Genomic DNA, 22852 nt, shown 5'->3' on the forward strand with positions numbered 1-22852 from the left:
GTGACATGTCACAATAAGAAAACATGTCCAAACTGGTTAAAATGTAAGCCTGTCTAGACCCATAAGAACACTTATCATCCTTGCTTAAGTTAATACAGTGTCATGTTACAGTAAAAAATATACAGACTGCCACACCAAAAAATCAGTCTAGCGGGGTAGTACTATTTATCATGCTTGCTTTATCAAAGATGCCAAGTAATACATTTCATGCCACAGTAAGAAATGGCTAGATTGGCTGTACAAAATGCCAGTCTAAGGAAAAATAGAGTCCTAATGAACAGGGACCCTCGCGTCCCCTGCACACCCTATAGTCAGAATTCAGATACAAAATGGTGATTATAATGTTTTTTTTCAGTATATTTGAAATAATGATTCAAAGATGGAATGTTTATTGACAAATACAATTATTTTAATAACAATATAGTTATGTTGAAGCTCAACTCGTTTCGGGATTTCCCTTCATCAGGTGCGAAATTACATAATTTTCCATCATTGTTCAAAACATTTCAAGCCCCCAGTTCTACAAAGTAAATGGCCCTCATTCCGAGATTGGAGGTAAGTTCCGTCCATTACCGGCATGGCGCAAATAGCGTGTCCGAGCTGGCAATAGACCGCTAAAAGCGCACTATTACGAGAGCGCGGGCACAATCTTTGCGCCATGCCGGTAATGAACGTAGCGGCATGCCGCAAAAACGGCCGAAAAAGCGCCTACCGGCATGAACTGCACGTAGCAAACACTACCGCCTTAGAGTAACGCGTCATTAGCGGTGGCTGTACATAGCGGTCACCGTTATTTATGGTCCCCGTAAAAATGTGGAACCGGAAACAGCGTCATCGCACAGGAACTGGAAGGAGCACGGCAGCCATCTTTAAAAACACAATCCATTGCCATCCTCACCAGACAGGACCCCTGGCACACTTTTGACATACTGGAAAGATACCAATATCAACGAGGAATGCCCAAAGCGCCAAACAAGGGAGCGGCCCGCCTCCGAAAGGAGCGGTTCAGCCCTGACGAACTCCAAATGGTGGTGGATACCCTCCATGAGCATGCTGACACTGTCTTCAGCAATGACATGCGGAGGGTGGCGGTGATAAAAAAAAAAGACATCTGGGCTCTAGTGGCGCAGAAAGTGAGCGCCGTGAGCAACACCCCTGCACCACAAAGGATTGCAGAAAAAGGTGGGACGACCTGCGGCTGAGGGTGCGGAGCATCCTCTCTGCTAATAGAAGCCAGGCCTTGGAGACAGGAAGAGGCCCAGGTTCGCCCATGAAACTAATGCCGTTGGAGGAGACATGTGCGGCCATGATAGGCTCCGGAGCCATTAAAGGGGTTGGAGAAATGGAGTGCGGGGCAACGTCATCCGCTGATGGAGGTGAGTGTCCAAAGTCAATACTACCAACGCCAATGTTGTGAAAGTCACTGCTAAGGTCTGGCCAAGGAGTCACAGCATGGTCGGCCACACCCCCCCTTTTAAATCATGCCGAAGCAAGTGAGACCCAGGCTAGTACCAGGTGCGAGGCCGTAACCTATATGACACATACCACACAAAGTGGCCCATTCCGTGAGGCACACAGGGCAGTTGATGTAAACAGTGTGCATTTGAGCCAGCACAGTACCCAGCCAACATGAGTGACACAGACATATGCATGCATTTACCACCCAAGTATTAAATAATGTGCTGTTCCCCACCCAAATGCCGATAACCCACAAATATCTGAATGTGCTATTGTAGCCATGTCCAAATGCTGGCTCTCAAATCATCACTCATGCCGTCCCTCTCTTCCACCCCCACAGGCAGTGAGCATAACAGCGAGGAGCAGGAGAGCAACCAGCCCAGCATATCCAGGGGCCAAGGCAGGGGCCGCCGTCTCTCTGCGAGGAAGAGAACACCTGGAGGCACACCACCGGCTCCAGCAAGGCCTGTGGAGGGTCCATCACCCCCACCTCCACCCCCACTCCACCCTGCAGTGGCGGCAGACACATGCCCTACGCCACGGTCTGAGGAGTCGAGTGTGGCTGGGGAGGTGGCAGCCACAGCCCCCCTCGATATTGCCGACAGCTCCATTTCCATCTGTGAAGCGACTGAGGAGGACACATTTGAAGTCGTCCACACCCCTGATGCCCAAACCAACCGCCAGGTCTCCTATAGTGACTCGGGTGAGACCAACACACCTGAGCTATCTGGGCAAGGAGCAACACAGGGACATGCCAGTCCTGTGGCCAGTTCCCTTGTGGAAGCGCCGGAAACATGTGAGCCCGATCCCCAGCAGGGCCACAACATCAGCCATTGATGCACAGCAGGCTGAGCAGCTCACAGGCCTGATCACTGACTTCATGCAGGACAATTGGCAGGCCAGGGAGGAGTGGCGGGATGAACTGAGGGCACTGGGCCAGGTCATAACGGACAGCACCAACCGGCTCGTGAGGTCCTTGGCCGGATAGCAGATGCTCTAAAGGCTGCACATCCTGCACCACAGCCCCAGAATGAGGACACCCCCTCAACTAGCAACTCAACCCAGACCAGCCCGATCCGTTGGTCCCTCCGTACGATGCGCAGCCAGGACATGCCTCCCTCTGGCTCTGGGAGCGCACAGTGACAATACTGCCATCCACATGTGGGCTATGTGGACCATATGGGACTAGTGTGGGGTTGTTGTGGTGGGAGGGGGAGGGGGTGAGGGTGTGTTTGGGAGTTGTGGTGAGAGGGGGAGGTGGTGAGGGTGTGTTTGGGAGTTGTGGTGGGAGGGGGCGGGGGGTGAGGGTGTATTTCGGAGTTGTGGTGGGAGGGGGTGAGGGTGTGTTTGGGAGTTGTGGTGGGAGGGGGAGGAGGGGAAGGGTGGTGGAGGGTGTGTTTATCACGCTGAAATCTTCACTTTAAATACACTGGTTGTTCATCTAAAAAGAACAGAGTGGACATTCATCATTGTGCATGTGTCATTTAATGTTGCACAGTGCATAGTGTACATGTATCCCCACACCCAGTGCGCGATGTCCAGACATCCTCACACCCTCTGCTGACTTGTGTGTCAGAAATATTGTCCAATTAATGATAGCCGCACGGCACGTCCCTCCTGTGCATCGGCACCGTGATGCTGTCCTGCCACTTCTTCCTCCTCCTCCCCTTCTTCATCATCTGGTAGTAGCAGTTCCATGTCAGGGGGTAGGGGCACATTCCAACGGATGCACATATTGTGTAGCATTACACATGCCATGGTGATCTTGGCCACCTTCTCATGGCTGTAGATGAGTGCCCCACCCGACCGGCTGAGGGCACGAAATTGTGCCTTCAACAGGCCAAAGGTCTGCTCAATCATCACACGTGTACAGGAATGGGAACGATTGTAGTCCTCCTCATGCCTGTTCTGTGGGTTTCGGAAAGGGGTCATGAGCCACGGCTTCAAGGGATAGCCGCCATCACCTGCATGAGAGGGGAATGAAGGTAAGTGTTCGTACATTCATGGCGAACAACTGTACTGGTTTTACATGGCAGCAGGAGATATCTGCCCATACGCATATGTCCCTGGGTGCATTGACCCCATTTCTGGCCCCGCTATGTGTCCTGTGCAATGGAATGATGGAGAGGGTAGCATCTTCAAGATGGGTTATGGTGTGCACTCACAGCTTGTTGCACGTGCATCGTATATGCATGCAGCAGTGTTGTACTGTAATCATTGATGTGTTGTGCTCTGTGAGATTTGGTAGTAGGGAGTGTTGGCTGTAGTCAGTGGCATATTCGTCATTCTGCACTGATCAGTAGCATGGTTACTTGCAGCACTCCTATGGGTGTGCGGAACCAGTGACATGCTGTGGTATCCCTGTTAGGCTCACTTCAATGCACTCGCAGAGATGACTGTCCTGTGTGGCGAAATGCTGGAGGCAGCGACATAGTGCATATGCAGTGCATAGTGCAGGATGCCCTTACGGTGTGTGAGGGCCGCTGAAGAGTGGTGTATGTGTTGTGTGATGTGGCCTGGTTACCTGTTAGTCATGTAGTGTTGGGTGTCAGCCTTACGTCATCACTGTGGGATTTGGTAGTCATGTGCCGTTTCACTTGCTTTGGGGCACAGTGTTCGGTGAGGTGCACATCGTGCACTGGCGTCAACATTTCCACCCAGGTGGAGTATGCATCCCCCCCCTTCCCAACCAGGTGGGTTATGCAGCCACCCACCTCACAACCCAGATGCACTGCCATGGCCCAGTCAGGAAACTCAACAATCAGCCAGGGATGTCGTCCAGCATGTCGCTCCATATAGCGTGGTAGTGTGGAGTTCTGCAGGACCAAAGAGTCATGAGATGATCCTGGATGTCAGGCACAGCAATGTCTGATGATCTTGCTGGTATTGCATACCATCTGCACGTTGATGGAGTGGTATTGCTTGTGGTAGCGAAATGCCACCTCCATGGCATGCGGGACCACCAACTCCACGTGGGTGCAGTCGAGGGCACCTATGCAATTTGGCATGCCTGCCAGTGCATGGAAGGCAACTTTTGTATCAGATATCTCCTGGGGAGTCTGTGGTAGGGATATGTAGTTCCTTGTGCGCTTGAGGCGGGCATCCAGCACTTGGTTCAGTATCCGGGAAAATAAGGGTTGTGATATGCCATGCATGTACCCCACTGTGTGCTGGTAGGTGCCTGTGGCAAGGAAGTGGAGCACAGACACTACCTTCAGTAGAGGGGGGGGATGGTGGTGCGTATTTCTATGAGGCTCACTATGTCGTCATGTATCAGGTTCACTATGGTGGTTATGGTGTCATGGTCAAGCCGGTACAGGGTGTGGATCTGCTCTGGTGTTAGGTTGAAGGGGGTGGCTCTGATGCGAGGGATTGGTGGCTGCCGGCATGGTAACGGTGGCTGCACTGGTGGGGCATGCTGGGCCTGTCTCACCTTCCTTCTCCTCCTGTGTCTCCTCTGTGTTGGGGGCTGTGGTTGTTGTTGTTGTTGTTGCTGCCTTGCAAGCAGTGCCTCCAGCTCCAGTACTGGTACTACTATTGGTATCATCTTGATGTGGCAAGGGGTGTGGTGTGTGGGTGTGCTCCTTTAGTGCTGTACCAGACTACATTGCCTCCACCTGGGCTGATTGTGTGCACCTGTCGCTCTTGGTAACACTTCTCAGGGTTCTTAACACCTTCTCGGAGGTGCCGGTATTTAGTCCATGCCGGTAAGGTACTTTTCGGGCTTCAGTAGGCCGTTATTTGCATGTCTGCATGGCTTGTGATCAGCTCCGGTTTACGGCATGCCGGTGATGCCGGCTTGTTGTGTCGCGCGCGCCTGCCTGGACCGCTATTTACGGCATTGTAAATTACGAATCCATTACTGGCATCATTTTTACCTTACCTCCAACCTCGGAATTTATGGGAATGACATATATTTAGCAAAGTAATCTAAAAGATATCAATAAAATCATACCAAAGTACACATTGGGCCTCATTACGAGTATGGAGGTAGCCATGCCGCTTTTAGTCTACCCACATACCGGGTACCCAGTCTGGGTTCCTGGAATGGGGAATTACCGGGCCATTCCGACCGTGGAGGGCCCGGTAATTCCCTTTCCTGGGATACGAACCCGGTACATCCCCATTCCCATTTGAGCCCCCATAGGGCTAAATGGAAATAGGGAGGATGCTAACAACGGGCCCGTTAATGACGGGCCCGTTGTTAGCATCCTGGTCTGCTAGTGGGTCCCGCTACGGACGCCTGTTACAACACGTTTTACGTGTGTGTTTGCTGCACGGTGTACAATCTCCACCCCAAGCAAAACGACCCACAAAAACACACATGATTACTACACGAGAGACAATGGGCCTCATTACGAGTCCGGCGGTAAACGTGCCGGAAATTCCATCAGGTTACCGCCGGACTCGTATTACCATTCCACCTCCGTGATGGCTGGAATCACTGGGGCATTACAACCCCAATGTCCCGGTAATTCCGGAGGCAGAATTCGGTAAATCCCCATTCCCATGAAGTCCCATGGGACTCCATGGGAATGGGGAAGTGGAAACACTGGCACCATGCTGTAATGGTACCAGTGTTTCCATGTCCGCCTGCAGGCAGGTGGTGTTAAACCCGCCAGGACAAACCTGGCGGGAGTGACACCTCCCACCTGCAGGACTCTTAATCAGCCAGTCCGGAAAGAACAGTGGTGGCGGATTTACCACCATCGTTCTTTCCGGACTGGCTGACTCGTAATGAGGCCCAAAGCCTTTGAAAATACAACATAGAGATTATACATGATTACTGTATGAGAAACAGGATAGATAAGAAAACACTGACAAGGTAACACAGCAACATTAACCATGTCTGAGATATATTGAATCTGTTTTTCTATATAACTGAGGCTGAGTGTTAGTTGTGGTAACCAGAGGAAGGGTATTCACGATTTTACCTTCTTGTTGATAGGAGTGTGCTCTTTTGTTTCACATTATTACCATGTTGGAGCTTAGTATTTTTCTGAACGTTTAACCAAACAATAGTTCAAACAAGAACGAGTACCCATGCACCCACCAGAAATATAAACAGAACGAACATCAACTTAGGCAGGTGGCCACTGGCATGAACTACCTACCGTTCACTACACAGTTATAGCTTAGCTGTCACGATAAGCACACACCCAATGGTTGAACACTCGCTTCAGAAACATGCAGGAAGCACAACTTATCATGCTCACAGCACTCACACTTAGCTGGTCTCATGCACACACACGTGTTGAATGAGATGATGCATTTTTTTGCATACCCCCACTTACCATAATCATTTCAAAATACAGACGAGATGCAAAGCATGCTAATGCACAGGTCAACATGTAAGGCGTTGCTTGTGAATCTGGTGGGGTGGTATCCCATCAAGATTACTTCAGCTGACTGCACTATTGCTAGATATTAGTACCCGGCGAAGGGGTGTGGCAGCCTCTCAACCAATGAGGAAGCTGAAAACAGGGTATTTACCACACTGGGACAGACCCTGCTCCAAACCTCCTCACCAGGAATGAAGCCCTGCATCCCATGCCTTCCCTCCACCACAAACCCCTTTTCCACATATCCTCTCCCCTCCTTAATCCCAGCCCATTTACCTGCAATTCTCTGACCCTCACTGGCTACAGGAACAGTACTGTTCTTGGAGCATCTTTGCTGCGTGAATAGCTTCCATGGAAAAGGAGATGGGACTACATGTACTCCCTTCTACCCGATCCATGGCGGGCAAGTGGTTTTACATTTCTTTTCGCGAGCAGAGAAACGGTTAACACGCTGTTTCTCAACTGGAGGAAAATAAACTATTATAGAACGCTCGGAGGGGGGACATTACTGGTCTGGTAATGCCCCAGGGCTTTCACTGAAGACTTTGCTTTGCTCGGGCTTGTAACTGATGCCATGGGGCATTACCAGACCGGTAATGCACTCCCTCCAAGTGTTCTTTTGCTTAATTGGTCAAGCTCATTTCGGATTCAGGCAGTGGTTACCCCCTACTACATCGTTGTGCAACATTCGGGCTCAGCATATTAGGAATGCAGGCAATGCCCTGATAGTGTGCAGTCCTGTTGCATTGTGATCCAGCGAGTCCTGGATGCAGGGAATGCACCTTCACCGCTACACTAAGTGGACACAGACAGTACTAGCATACCCACAGTTTCAGGCACACCGATTTCGCACAACAGAATACAAACGATCATCATATTCCAAAAAAAGAAGTACTCTGCCAATGCCATCCAGCTATGACATGCTCCGAAAGCCCCAGTGACATGTCAGAAAGAGACACAGGCGATCGACCTCATGACATATCACTGAGAAACTCTAAAATTCCCTTCCAAGGGAAACGCACATAATCCACCCCACCTTAAATGATTGAAAACAGGCGTTCTCTCTTTCCAAACAGCTTAACTAAGATAACCGTTTCATTTCCACTTTGACTATGCACGCAAGCACTGCCTAACTGCAATGTGCTCGTATGCGTGCACTGTAATCAGCGCTCACTGTGTTTGCACCCGGATGCCCAATTTAATTAGTATTTTACTGAGAGTGCGCTGCAGGGAGCTCAATCCCATTCCTGATCTATGGTGATTGTCTGTGATGCCCAGAGCAGTTAGTACTGCAATGTGAATGGGGGTAGATATCACACTCTGACTTTGCGATGCATGGATCATTCCTATGGAACCCACCTGGACCCGTCCATCTCCCCCTCTCTCTGGGATTCTACTATGATCCTTCTTCTATCATATATCCCTGTATCTTACCCTCCTCGCCATATTTACCCACTCTGTAAATGACCAAGTACTGCAGACTATTTTGCCAGAGATACCAGCAGACACCAGCAGGCATCAGAATATCTCCTAACACGTACCTTACTTTAAGGCACCACCACCACAACGTCAATGATCATCACCACTGAGAGGTTCACATGGTAACACCAGAGGGATGTTCCAGGTTGCCACCAGCAACCAGAACTGAAGTTACCTACCTTTACAAGCACACCCATTCAAATACCATTAAGCCACTCGCACATGACTATTTAATAATGTCATACCTCCCAAACGGATAACAAGCAATAGAACAGTACCTATTTAAAACCAGCTTGCATGCTACATCCCGGGCCAACCCATCCTGGCAGCACAGGTGCACAATCCTCCCCAACCGATACACATATGTCAATGCGCTCAACACAAATCTCTTATACGTGTGGCCTCACGCAGAACCCATGTACTTCCGATTTGCACACATCAAAACAACAGCAAAGCTAGGTTGCATTTTCCCTGTTGCCCTAATAAACCACCCCAAATCCCACATGTTCAAATCCACCAAAGCAGCAAGAGTGTGGTGTACCACCCGGTGACATAACATAGACTGTTGAGGTTGCTCAGGCGGGGCATCACGGGCACACACATCATGTGCTGCCTGCACAGTCATTCCACCTGAACATTTGGACACTTGAACATCCATACTGAGCAAAAGCAATTAGCATGAACACTCATCCTCCAGTTTTTTCAATGTATAAATATGATTACATTGGAACCGCGCCTAAAACCGCACTGGATGCAAAATTACATCCTGACCTCAATACAGATATTAGACAATTCATATCACCATCCGTCAGATTAAAATGTGAAACTATAGACTTCACATTGATAAATGGGCCCCTTACTCTACTCATTTAACTATAATGAACTTGTCACACTTAATATATAATCAATCCTTAAATGTTATTGGGCACTCAGAAATATCTCACCATTTGTGTACCAACATATCTGCTACCGGGTGGCAGTAGCAACTCTCTGCCGATAAGCTTTTATAACATTTTCATGTATACAATAATTACAGTCAGTGTTGGAAATGCTTTTTGGGTCCTGCACACTTTTGAGAAACTGCATCCAGGCAGTGTCTGTGCCTCTTGGCATATGGGGACAGGCTACATGTGCTTCAGTAACATCCATGACAATTATTTCACGTGGTCTGCAAATTGCACATACTGCCTATGTAATGTCTGATTCAGTTGCAGAGAAGAATATATTTCTGTGATGGCATCATAATAATCTGAAATGCACCATTCTGCAGGCACAACTCTGAGTCATTGCAGATGCACTGAAAAGCACACACAGTGCCCATGTATTCCAGCAATACACATACGTCGCCCCTCTATATCAATGACAGCATTTCCTTCTTCCTTTGTGCTGTCCGTGGCTTGCAGGTTGTGTGTCTCACTATGATGCATTCCAACAACTACTTGGCACAACTTAAGTCATGTCACAACAAGCACTCAGGGACATGCCTCTGATGCTGGGACTTCACCCACCAGCAGTGTTGCTACAATAGCTGGCCCCAGGCCTGCTCAGAACACAGCCTATCAGTGCTAGCTCTACTCTGCCTTCACCATTCTAGGACACCCAGACCTCATGAAGTGGCCTTCTTGATATATGTGGCTCTGCCCTGGATGCCTTGTGTGAAGATGCTTTTGCCTCCCCTTACAGCCCCCCATGAGCCCAACCACCTTTAGGTGTTCCATGACTCTGCTTCTGAACAGTCAGTCCTACCAGCATACCAGCAGCTGATCCCATGTTGGCAGTTTCGACCACCTTTCCTCCTGTTTAGCTCCTCAATTATGTATTCTGAAGGAAACTTCACAGGCACCTTTATTAGGAGGGAAGATCTGTCATCATCTTTGCGGAGGAACACAGTTATTCTTTTAATGTCCCCTCCCGCATCTGCACCTGGATCCACCCTCATCGCCAATTTATCTCCCAATTTAGAATATTCTGATGAGTCACTGGAAACCTCACATAGAGAAGAAGCCGGGTTCATTTCTTAGGTGCAGTGAGTACAATAGTGAGGTAACAACAGGAGAACCACATACAGAGAAAACCAGCGGTACATTTTCAGTACTGCCCCATCATTTTCTCAGCCGACTCACATCTCATTGCCAAAACACTCATCCAGCTTCTACGCAAGCATGATCCTTTGACATTCTACATTTCTATTTTCCATTTATTAGAATAGAGACAAAATCTTAGGCAAGAAACTCTGTACACGACACCACTAGGTTTGTTGGTGCAATTGTAAATGTGGGCACCTTAAAACACAAGATAATATTCATTATAAAAAGCATGAGCTATGCATTTGGAAGGGAGATATCTAGACGGCAAAAAGTCATAACTTACATACTATGATTACAGCGAGAAATAATGGCATATGGTCATTGACAGAACGTACACATATGACAGGTGATAGAGCAGACACACATTACTCAGGAACTCCTTCATCGATACCAAGGTGATTCCTCATGGTAACTTTGAATGCAATTGGACCCAATGTTAATGGCCAGAGAATGTACTCCAGTCAGGATGAGCAATGAGACCGAAGGAATTGGTATGAGAGGTAGAACGCTAAGGATGGGGAGCAGGGAGGTGGTGGGCTTGAGAGTTCTCAGTAAAATACCCAAAGCCAGCAACTGAAAATAAATAAATAAATAAATAAATAAATAAATAAATAAATAAATAAATAGATGGCTAACCACGTTTTTTGATTGTCCAAATGAATAGGTATCTGTAAAAGTGACTGCAATGACGTCAAGCTTGTGTGGGGGCACTACCATATTTCGGTGCAGAGAAAGGCTAAGCAGTAGCAATCTTTCTCAAAGTCTGAACTCTAATTAGAAGGAGCAAAGTGTGTGTGCTCATGCTACCTAGTGGGCCACTGTATTTATCACTCACAAGTTAGAGAAAGGCGTGGCTATATTATCAATGGCCAGTCAGAGGTTCCAGTTGGTATGGGAATCCTGAAAGATCAGACCAGAGTGCGACCCAAAAGTCTTAGAACCACCAATGGTGTCACTGGCTACAGAAGAAGAAACATATTCTGCTTACTTTAACACCTCTGTAGCTTTGTGTGATGACTCTGACAAATCATTTTTATTGTTTTGAACATGTCATGAAGGTGGCATATTCACCAACACCATTTCCCAAAACCTTTCCCAAGCCATCCCTTAATCCCCTGTCCTAGGTGTGTTGATATGTGTTAGATGTGCTCCATAGCTTCCTTCCAATGTACAGAATAGAACTTGTTGGATTAAAAATAAAATTGTTTAAAAAAAAAATGAAGTTCCCCTTTAACCAAGAGGACACAGGCAGCCAGCATTCATTTCAGATAGATTATTGTAGAAAATTATAGTGAATTAATTATCATATCTAAAGACATGTTTTACTATTAACGTCTTACCAGTTTAGAAAGAGGTGGGGAAATGTATGTACCAATCTGAAGCCATTATTATTATCTTTTTCAGGGAGTGTGCCGAAATCATGAAGATTGCAAGCAGAGCTCGCTAAAATCTAAGGGATGATGGGCGTTCTGATGCCACGTGACATTTCGGAGCTCTACGATATGGGATTCTATTCTGCAGCCTTAATCTCCATTCACATATTCTGGCTATTCCTTTCTTCCAGTGCCCCTTCTTCGTATTATCTCTCCCACTCAAGTCAGAAATTATTAGATGTCAACCAGCTAGCCACAATGAGGGCAGCTAAGATCACTTGAACATTTGCCCCAAGAAACTCCTCCTTCCCATCGTACACTCAACCATTGAACCTCCTCTCCCTGACCCATTACGCAGGAGTGACTAAATCCATTTGATGAAACATAGTTAACACCAGTTAAGATACGTTCAGATTGTGTCATACTTCTACTCTACTCTATTCTATTCTATTCTATTGGGTTTTTAAATAGTGCCGACACGCCCACAGGCCTCAGGGTGCTCAACCAAACACTTTGCATTTATACTTACTCACCATCCACCATTCCACCCTTGAATCATTAAGGATTACCTCCTGTATCACCAGGCCACATCTTATTGATTATCACTGCGCACTGTACCTCAATGGAGAATGGCACAGGCAGCATGGGGGATCACCAGCAACTATGAAGGGAGACAAACTGTCCATGGCCTCTCAACCTGTCGCAACTTGTTTCAGTTCACAGGACTAACCCTGGAACTGCGATTTACTCCTGGGAGCCATAGAAGAAACTGCCATTGCCCCTTCCGGGAAGGTGGAACCTGGTGGCGGAAGAAGGAACACCTACTAGATTTCCCGCCCTCCAGGGTAGAGACAGCTTATATGATGCACCTCTGCAATTTTTCCTCGCAACCTGGGTCAGGGGCAGCTTGGGTCAGGACCCGTGGTAGTAAAATCAAGAAAAGCAATATATGTTTAAGGACTGAGTTAATGGGAGGTAAGTAAATCCCTGTAGCCCAAGCATGTTACCTGAAAACCATCGGCTTGGGTACATACCACAAAGAATCAAGGGGAGGGTCTCCTGTTGTTGGATTGACGTAGGCGTAAACGGTAGTATTACAAGGAGAGGAAGGCAGTGTGGTGTCTCTTAGTAAAGCAAGAAGTGGAAGAACACTAAATACCTATGAAAGGCTTGAAAAGGTCTGGATCATCAGAGTGTAGATTTGCAAGATGCTGAACTGTTTGGTTCCTCCACCTTTAGGTACTGTAGGGCTTGTCGTGGGACTTTGTTGTCCCAGTAGGGGATTCTGTACCAGGGCTGCCAAATATCTGCGAGTCCACCGATGCTGCCACAACCTTCTTTGGAGGAAGGGCACATGGGGCATGGTAAGTGGAGGTTTCCTAACAATACTCCCCCCACTAGGTGCCCCTTTTGGAAATAGAGAACTGTTCCAACCTGGCTTTCCTGGATGATTCCTATGGAATAACCATAATAATCTGGGCACATGGAGATCCTTGGCGGGTACCCATGATTTGTATTCTGAACCATAACCCTTACAATCCATTTGGTATTCTATTCTGCTCTGATATCTCCTGGAGTCGAGGAGTTTAGTGATGTCATACTCCTCTTTGGCAAGTGGTTCTGGATCATGCACATACCCCAATCCCTTGGAGATAATCCTGTACGTCCGTTCTCATGGTTTTCCACCATAACAATCTTTCCATCTTTTTTAAGGTCTTATAGAGACCATAATTTCCAGCACTAGGGAGATTGTGTCCCTATCGTAGAGCCAGTAGTTGGTATTTCTTACAAGGCAGCCATAAGAACTTTGCTCTAAAACATAGCCCTTGTTCGATATGATGTGAGGGGTGACTAGCTAGGAATTTGTGTATCTGGTGTGGTGTACAGGTGTCTCTAAGATCTTGTTCCCATACTTGAAGCAGGCTAGAGGTAAGGATCATGATCTTCTCTAGGGAAATTAACGTGACTTCTTGGTAGTCATCAATGGCCTCGGGATATCATAGCGATAGAGCATCTGTCTAGTATTAGTCACATCCAAGATATAGGTGATGATCAAATCAAAATGAGAGAAATAGCATATCAATCTGTTTTGTCTCTGATTCAAGTTGTGATGGTCGGTAAGTACTAGAACCTGATGATGGGCGCCCTCCAGGAGGTGTCTCCTTGTGATGAAAGCATCCTTTTTAGCAAGGAGCTCCTTTAAGAAGCTGTTGTTACTATGTTCTGTGGAAGTGACGGTGCAGGAATGGTTAACCACAGGGTGTACAATGCCTGTTGTAGAATCCTTTTGTAACAACAAAGCTCCTAGAGCATTGTTGGAGGCATTGGCCCTGTATATGGTTAGCAGGGGTCTAGAAGTCCTAGAATCGGGGCAGTGGTGAATCTTTGTTGTAAGGTTTAGAGAACTTCTTGGGCCCAATCACTTAATACATAAGAGATGTTCTTCTTCAGCAGACAGATCAATGGGATCAATAAACGTGTGTGCTCTGAAATGAACCTTGTGTAGTAATTGGCAAAACCAAGGAAATGTTGTAGTTCTTTGATGTTTGAGGGATGAGACCAACGGGAAGTAATGAGACCAGTTGAGGAAGGGTTCTATCTTGGCTGTGTCCATTTTTACAACATGGGGACAAAGGATGCACCTGAGATAAGTAATACAGGTTTGAATGAAAAGACATTTAGAAAGATTGTCAGAGATAAGTAATACAGGTTTGAATGAAAAGACATTTAGAAAGATTGTCATAGAGATGGTAATCCTGGAGTCTTCAAAGCACTTCTTTCACATGACTCACGTGTTCTTGATATTTGATGGAAAAACACAAAATGTCATCCAAATAGATGACCTCAAACACATCGAGAATGTTATGAAAGACATTGTTTAGAAATTGTTAGAAGGCCGCTGGGGCATTGCAAAGGTTAAAGGGTGTTACTAAGTATTCATGGAATTTGAAGCATGTTCTGAATGTTGTCTTCCACTCATCCCCAGATAGATACATACTAGATTGCATGTTACCTTCAGATCGAGTTTGGAATAGATGCTTCTGTTCTTGGCTTGGTCAGTAATACTTGGAGTAAAGTCAGCAGGTATCTATTCTTCACAGTGATGAGTTCAACCATCAGAAGGCCACACAAGGCCATAACTCTTATTTCTTAGGAATGAATATTGGTTCCCCAGCAGTATATGACGAATGGCAGATGAAACGCTTTTGGAGATTCTCATACATGTAGTCTTTCAGGATCTATATCTCTTTTTCGGAGAGAGTGTATGTCCGTCCATAAGGAATACTGGCAATGATGACAAACTCGATTCGATAGTCGTAGGGTCTGTAAGGGGGACTTTTATTGGCTTCTGCCTGATCGAAGACTGCTCAGAAGTCGAAATATTCCAGAGGAATACTAGTGGTACAGGTGGTGCTTACAAAAGGGCGTACAAACTGTTGGGCATATCATGATGGCTGAGGTGTGGGGAGATCCTGGAACGTGATTGCTCCTTATTTGGCAGAATGAAGACTCCAATACCAATGCTCTTGCTCCTCCAATCTATGAAAGGGTTGTGGTGCTCCAACCAAGGTATTCCCAAGGTCACTTGGACATTCAGGACAAAGATTGCATTGAAACGGAAGTCTTCACACTGGATGCAGTTAAATAGCATAGTTATTTCCCGGATACATTGGGTAATGGGACCAGAGGTGATCTTGGACACACCTATCGAAAATGATGTTGACGTTTGTCAAAATTAAGCAATAGGAACACAACCTTCTCTTGATCAGTGGCATATAAAGCGGGACGCTTTAGAAAATTATAATGGCATTGGGTCATGAAGGCTTGAAATTCCCTGGGGTCTCCATTATATTTGTTAGGCAAGGGTGGTGATGGAATATTGGAGCCTAGTCTTGTGACTTGAAGGGTGACTGGTGTTAATATCAGCCGACTGTCAGTGCACGTTCTGTCGTCTGGATTTGACTACCTCCTTCTAGAGTTTCTGTAGTGTTGATGTTAATTCTTCAACAATGTCCTGCATGGCTCAGAGGAGGTGGGAGGGTTTTGGAGTCTGTCCCAACTTCAGTTCATATGACTTACCCCGGAACTGCGGATTACTCCTGGGTGCCACAGAGAAATTGCCCTTACCACTCCCGGGAATGTGAAACCTGAAGGCGGAAGAAGGAACACCTGACCAGATCCCCCCTGCTCCCCTTTGGGCTAGAGGTGACTTATCTGATGTGCTTCTAAAATGGTTCCTGGCAACCTGAGTGAGGGGTAACTTGGGTCAGGAGCTGTAGTGGGGAAAACAAGAAAAGCAATATATGGACTGAGGTAAACCCCTCTCACCAAAGCATGTTACCTGAAAACCTTTGACCTGGGCACGAACCACAAGAAATCAAGACAAAGGTTTCCCATTGTTGGATTCATATTGGAGGAGTAGAGGGTAGGATTTCAGGGTGAGGAAGCTGCGTGGGATCACTTAGTAAACTAACAAGAGGAAGAACTCTATATACCTATGAAATGCTTGATACAGTCTGGATCCTAAGAGTGTAGGTTTGCAAGATGCTAAACTGTTTGGTTCCTCCACCATTAATGCACAGGAGGGTAACCAGAGTGTGGGCTCCCGTAGTGCGTGAGTGAAAAAGAGCTAAAACATGGTGCCAGTGCCTGGCCATTTCGGACATTGACTCCCAAACCACAATGAAAATCTACATTTACTGCAAGTTCGGTTAGAAGGCAGACATGTATTTTGCAGCATTTGCAATATTTTAGTGTGAAGTACATGAGCTCACTGCAGAGGGTAGTTTTGCATTGCTCGTTCAAGGACAAGCTGAGAAGGGAGGCAGAGATATGCCGGTGCGCTGATAAGGGGCGCTGGGAACGAGAGCATGAGAGACAAGCTAGTTTTTTCCACTGTCTGGATTTTTCCACTCTAAGAGTACCTCCAATGCTTGCTGCCTGTCACTCCGGCCGGAGGCAGTTGGTAACCTATGGAGCGTGAGGACTTTGACCCCATAAGAAGAGAGGTAGAATCCACCAGGGTTGTTGGAATCCCAGGAAGGAAATGTCTCGCTGAGAGGGAGGACGCTCCGCACCAGACCCCGTAATTTGATGTGATCTCTCTGCCTTGCCTGCCTTGGGACTTGGTGGTGTTGCCGTGGGCGAGTTGAAGGTGTTCTCTACAGATGCACTAATGGTGAAGTATATGTTCTAAGTCTATATCTATCTATATATCTATGTGTAACAAGTTGCATTTACTCTATTGTTTTATGTGTGTTTATGGAGTCACCTAATCAAATCAGATTTTGTTTACGTAAAAATCACTCAAAAAAACGTCAAGGGAACAATTCCATGTAATAATTGTAACTGTTGTAACAACGTGATCAACGGAAACAACATCAATCATCCACGTCAAGGACACAAGATCGCACTTACCCACACATCTACATGCAACACAATGAATGTGATATATGGGATCAAATGCCCATGTGGAATGTATTATGTTGGACTTACCAGCAGAAAAGCGAAAACCAGGTGGGTTGAACACAAATCAAACAACAGGCAACAATCAGTCAAGTCACCCGTGTCACAACATTTTAAAGAATTGAAACATTCAATTGCCCAGGTCCAATTTATCATCCTTGAACATGTAACACTACCCAGAAGAGGTGGTAATATAACAAAACGCCTGCAGCAGCGGGAAATATACTGGATTGAGAAATTAGACAGCATGCACCCTCATGGTATGAACCATGAATGGGATCTAACATGTTTTCTATGAAATAAACCCATCTACATTCTTACATAGCTAATGGAAAGTAATGGATTGCCATTTTGAAAACATACGAAAGTATATCTAAATTCACAATCAGTGAACTTTGATATATCTTCTCTGTTTAAACAAGATCTCAAATGACCTTTCTAGTCAGTTACAGTCTGTGAACAACATACCCAAGATGGCGGCATCATTGGGACCTATAACAAACAGAGAACAGTGAGAGAAGAAGGACTAGTCACTCGGTTGCCCAGCGACCTGGAATACAATCACGGGAGAAGGAAGCAAACAGACAGGGAGACAGAACCGAGCAGCAGAGGACGGCGCAGGACTCGCCGGTAAGAACGTGAACAACAAGCAACGGACGTCCGACTAAAATCTAGTTAATATATGTCTTCACAGGAAGGTTACAAATCCAGAACAACCGCGTGTTGTAAAAGAGACAGATGACAACTATAATCGAGTGTTCTGAACTGACTAGCAGCTTGCAATCCATTACGCATCCAGTTCATACAACGATATGCCAAAGTGGTGAGTTTTTTCCTCCCCTTTCTCTGAATAGAACAGAAAGTACCTTTGATCTCAAAACGAAATGTGACATAAGAGTGGGACCCAGCGCTTATACAGCGACTGGTCCCACATTATGTCCCATCAAGACACAGTACCAGGAAGCAGTATAAATACAGACTTCTCCTCACTAAATAAAGTGTCCTTCGCTTCACAGAATGGACATAAACTGTAGCAGCTAAAGAGCAAATAAACTCAACACACGAGATGGGATCCCACAAGACTTTGTGCCATTGGCTAGACACATAGGTTAAAGGTTGGTTTAAAACTAGTGCCGAGAGAATAGTGAAATTATTATGCCTGACTAGGAAATAATCACAAAAAGTAACAAAACTATTCTCTATTACTCTTAGATAAATCAATGAATAAATCTGTTATCCACATCTGAAGAAGGGTTAAAAGACAGCCCGAAACGCGTAATGTAAAGATAGGAGTTGTCTCTGTTAAGAAGAATCAACAACAATACAGGACATTGAACTAAAAATCCTATCAGGATATCAGACAATATCTGGAGTTATTCAAGTGCATGATTTTGTATATTACCTAAACATATATTTTTTATCAAATTGATGAATTTGCAACTGAGTTTTTTTTTATGTAATGTGTTCAAAAACAATGTGAACCATATACATATGTAATGACTGTGAATTACAATGGCAATGTTTTATTAATTTATGTTTGAAGACCAAAGAGAACAGACAGTTCTAAAATTAAATGTTAAATTTGTAAAAGATTCCTTTCTGTGAATCCATACAGAAAAACACGTAAGCCTTTACTGTATTTTAAATTGTTTCAGATTATATCGGACAAAAGTGTGCCCTTGTCCTCGCATCTCGTGCACCACGGGAAGCCATCATTCCACAGATACAGTAGCAACCATGAACACAAACATGACCACAGGTAACACAGTGCAACATGCACAAACCAAAGCAATGCTCCTGAATGGCCACACTGCATCACACAACAACCCTGCCTGTGTCACAGCCATGCACCCATGTGCACTGAGCCCACAATGTTGACCCAGTGGCCCCAGAAGCTCAGGGAGGGCCTATGGGAAACCCATCATGCCACATGAATGGGGAAAATACACTGCCACATGACAGCCACCCTGTCAGCTGAACATGTCATCGACAGACACCATACCCAACATGTGCCGAAAGGGAACAGGGTGCATGTGAAGCAGAAAAAATGCATGATATGAGTGACACAGCATGCACAGACATAGAATAGAAACTTGCCGCAAAATGAAGGCACATATGTGTTCACAAGATGCCCATTGTACTGATATAGTGTAAGGCCACCCCCGCATTTTACACCTTCACTAATGTCTGTGCCTCCACCCATACAAGTTACTCCCGATACCCACAGCTACCCTGGCTAATGTCCCCTGTGCGTGACCCACAAACACAGCAGAATATTGCCTACAACCATGCTCACAGCAGGATACGTGTGTGTATTGAGTTTTCCTTTTCGGTCGCCGGAAATCACGTTTCCGCTGCCTCAACAATACCTGTGGAGCCCTGATGTACGTTCAAGAGAAAGTGGGTCAAATTGGGCTTGTGTATGCCATGCTGCACAATATATTCCCGAAGAGAAATGTTCCGCTACCCCTGACATGGACATTCCACCCGCAGAGGATGAGGATGCAGTGCTTGTGGCATAGGCAAATGCGTGCATTTCCAGAGATGACGTGAGGGATGGGAGATTGGCTCGCCAGGGACTGATAGGCTATTTCTTCTGACACTTTCACATGGTACAAGCCATGCATGAGTGTGTGACACTCACCTCTATCAATAAACATGACAAAATAACATAATGAGGAATGTCCTCACAAAGAAAGAAAGAAAGAAAGAAAGAAAGAAAGAAAGAAAGAAAGAAAGAAAGAAAGAAAGAAAGAAAGAAAGAAAGAAAGAAAGAAAGAAAGAAAGAAAGAAAGAAAGAAAGGTGTTTGTCTGGTCCCAAATGCAGCCCCTACTATTCTTCTGCCACCTGTGATTGTGTGATGGGGCGTTTGGATCCTGCATAGGGCATACTTGGGAATGTTTGCTTATGGCAGCAAAACCTGCACTGACAGCATTGACCTAACACACAAGCTGAAACTGCAAGATTGATTGACCCTTTAAAGGTTTCAGCAGAATACACAATATTGTATACACGACCATATCCAGATATCTCAATAGAAGGTCAAGGCTTCTGCCTTCTCCCCCAAATCCATGTTATCTTCCAACTGAGCTCAGGTTCTGCAGATTTAAAGGAAACGGGCCAGCTGTGATATACAGAAATATAGCAGAACACAAAAAAAGACAAGCGAGCCACCATTATCAGAAATGTCCCAACAATAACAGGTTCAGAATCATGGGAGTCACATTGAAAAACATTCTTAGAATTGCGGTGGTAAAAGATAATGGCCAAAACAGATCTGATTATGTTGCCTAAAATGATTAAAGTGAAGCTATATTGCAGAATGGTTCTGTCAAATGATTTTGATTCCATAGGGTAAAAACAGTAACTTGCATCACACCAAAAGCCTGGAAAGGAACACTTAAAATTACAATCGACTCATGCCTTCCTTATTCCATCCAACCCAGATTGAAAGAAAACAAGACCATAACGCTTCACTCCTTGAAAACACTCCACGTGACCACAACATCGCATCCTTGAATATTTAGCTTGCTCCAACTTCTATTAAATGTTTCCTTTGCTCTTGTTGAAAGGCCCCTCTTATATCATGTTCTTCTCTTTACGTATCATTTACCATGGTCCCTTTTTTTTGTTATGACCCCGTACAAATAGTACTGTTGCAACCCCCTTTTCCATGTATAGATATTGTTCTTTGTGTTCTTTTTACTGATTGTTTGCATGATGTTTTGCTGTACAGTATGAGTCATCAAAGGCCTGGCGGCTAAAGTGTGCATTGTAAAATGTGTTTTATTTATTAATCGTGATAGTACACTGGTGCAGAGAAGTTGAAGATATAGTGCAAGGCTTAAGAGCAGGTGAGAGTCTAAGGAGTACAGTGGAAGTTACGAGAGTATGATTCGTTTCTAGGGTAAGGTGTGATTATGGTATGGGAACAAATGCCTGGCGACAAAGATAAGGTGGGATGATTAATTTTGCTTCCGAGTATCTAAGGACAAGGCACACTGCTTTCCACCCAAGCTCAACTTCTGGGTAGGCTTTAGAGCCTTCTTTTAGAGGTGGGGTTTCTTGCTTCTGTCACCAGCTGGGTGATACTTCGAGCATGAGAATTATACGCTTTATTTTTACAAAGCAAAACAATCAACAAAAGTTGCACACATAAAAGTCTGAAGGATAACCAAGGACAGTCTCTCATCCTTCTGTGACAAATCAGAAAGTGGGGGGTAGATCTCTCTCCTCTACTGCTACTTCCCTTTGGAAGGGCCTCCCTGGCCCTCTCAAACTTGAGCTGGACCACCTGAAGTCCTTATTTCTCTCTCTCCCTCACCTGTTGACCTACCTGACCTACCTGTCTGCTGTACTGACTGGTTTCTTGGCAACACACATAATCTCACAGGCTACCATGCACTTAGGGGTTGTAACTGTCGGTCCCTTGTTTTCCTTACACTACCCAGAGCCATGCTGCCCTGGCTGCACTTACTCAGAGCATTGCTGCCCTGTTTTCTCCTCCCCACTCCCTTGCACTCCCCCTGTTCCTTTTCCCTTGCACTTCTCATTCTAACACTTGGACCATCTGAATTACACAAGGCCTAGTAAGATCATATGTCTTGTACTCCCTTAGCCTTCCCTCCCTTGTCTTGTCGTGCCTAGAAACACTTGTGTACAGGCGCATAATAAATGTCTTATCATATCATATATCACAAGTTCAGATCTGCAATGATTTCTAGGTACTCCTCAATGGTGCACTGCTGCATCACCACTACCAGCTGCATGTACAACTTGAGCAGCTCCACTGGTTGGAGTTGAAGCAAGGAGTCTCCAATACCAGTTTTACTCCTAAGACCCATCTCCACCTTTAGCAATGCACACCTCTGCCTTCTTTCTTTTTGGGTTCCACCTACTCCAGCTATGCTCTCCATGCCTGGATGTCATAGCTACTCATGCCTGATAAAACTGTTGTGGGCCAACCCAAGCTCCTCATTCCTTCCTCCTCTTACATACCTTCTAACCACCTTCAACAGCTGTTCCACCACCTGCTGCAAGCACTCTTGCCACCCCCACAGATGCTGCACTCTCCTCCAACCCCTTAATACCTCCTCCTAAAGTTACCAGTCCTTTCCATTCTTTACAAATTGCTCTTCATTTTAACACTTCGCCCACCCCTTCTCTTTCTCCTTGTTACGCTCACCTGGTCTCTGCAGAGGCATTGGGGCGTGGTTGCAGCCCTCCCGGTAGTGAGGTTTCTCGGGTCCGACTTCGCCCTCTGCGCTTATGTGGTGACTAGTGGTAATAGGTAATGCTGCTCAGGACTGCTCCTGTGTGGAGAATAGGGGGCGTGGGTATGCCGGCGTGTGGGCCTGATCCCCTTCCAGACCCCTTTTCCCAAACCGTGGTACCTGTGGGATGCACTGTCCCTGGAAAGCTCACCTGTCGATTATTTTTGGCGAGCACTCCGTCCTGCTGCTTCTGGCACGGGTACTTGTATGATCTGGATCGAGTTCCTTCACTGGTCCTTTGCACGTGGTAGTCCAGTCCTGCTGTGACTAAGCCACTATACTTCAGGTAAGTGTTCCTGTTTGCCTTTGTCTTTCCTCATCTGTTTTTGTTGTATTGTAAATTCCTTTGTCTTGTATAGCTGTCCGTTCCACT

This window comes from Ambystoma mexicanum, chromosome 3q, assembly GCF_040938575.1.
Source record: "Ambystoma mexicanum isolate Mex_15411 chromosome 3q, UKY_AmexF1_1, whole genome shotgun sequence".
NCBI classification, from domain to species: Eukaryota; Metazoa; Chordata; class Amphibia; order Caudata; family Ambystomatidae; genus Ambystoma; species Ambystoma mexicanum.